The following is a 1,353-nucleotide window of genomic DNA, read 5'->3' on the forward strand; positions in this document are numbered from 1 at the left end:
TTGAATTTATTTAATACACGAGTTTCACAATTTGAGTTGAATTACTGAAATAAATGAACTTTTCCACGACATTCTAATTTATTGAGATGGACCTGTATAGGCCTACTTTTCTGAACTTGGGATCCCTACCTGCATGGTCTTGGCTAAGCCTGAAATACACCACCTGGCGGTGCCGGGGGTGAACCATCACCAACATTTCCTCCAGTATAAGGTATAATAAATACAGTCAAAACCTAACAATTTAGGCTCCATAGTTATTTTCAGTTTCATTAACAAATCTCAGGATGGCAGCTCTCTTCTCGCACCGTTGCCACGTGACAGGAGCATTAATCGGGAACACCTGCTGGCGCAATCAGGAAATTCTGCAAAGGCTAGACTCGGAGCGTCCTTCGAAGGCCGTGTCGGCCACATCCTTCGAAGGACCCGTCCTCCGAAGGATGCGGTCTTTGAAATGGGACACAGCAATAGTGCACGACACCTCTGCGATGCTTCACGACGTCAATACAGAAAGACTAGCATGTTTACTTTTTTTTCTGTCGTACACGACAAGTTCCATCACAGCTATGACACTGGCCAATAGGAGCACAGAAGTGCCTTCACTGTAAAAAATTATTTAGCAGTTTAGTTGTTTCAATGAATTTTTTTATGTTGACAACTTGCAGTTACTGAATTTGGTCATTCAACTTAAAATTTTAAGTTTTCACTGTCTCAACTAGTTTGTAAGTTGACTGAACTGGAGTATTTGTCCTCTCAACTTAAAGAAAAAGTTGTTGAATCAATTCAGTAACAATATCACGTTCTCAATATCACTTATCGCGAGATCTCGTGAAGGCCGTTGCAGACAGAAGATGATCGTCAGTCATCTTGGTGAGCTTCTCCACAAAGTTTGGAAATTTTCTCAAAATACAACTTTGGTAAGTAATATATTTGTATTTATTGGCTTAACATGTGTAAAATTACGTATGTTGTCTAAGAAGAGTAAGTTTGATTTAAAGAGTCATATTTTCTAGTTATATGTATGCAAGTGTTCGTTTCGAGGCACTCTGAAGCCTTAAAATACGAGAAGGGTCTGGCTGCAGCCTCGCACTTGTACTCTCAGACGTGCATTCTCAGGCTTGCACTCTCAGACACTTGCGCTTCCGCTAGCGATGTCACTTGCAGGCTTTATTTTTTATTTTGTTCTATTTTTTATTACTTTTTGTTTGAATCTCTCAACATTTTACAACAGTAGCCAGGTGGTGAAGACAAGAAAAAAGAAACTAAATTACAATGTCACTTGCAATCGCCACTTGCACTCTCCGATACCTGCGACGTCACTTGCAATCGACACAAATTGTGCATGTTGTCAATGGA

Source organism: Sinocyclocheilus anshuiensis, unplaced genomic scaffold, assembly GCF_001515605.1.
Source record: "Sinocyclocheilus anshuiensis isolate Anshui unplaced genomic scaffold, SAMN03320099.WGS_v1.1 scaffold596, whole genome shotgun sequence".
Classification (NCBI taxonomy): Eukaryota; Metazoa; Chordata; class Actinopteri; order Cypriniformes; family Cyprinidae; genus Sinocyclocheilus; species Sinocyclocheilus anshuiensis.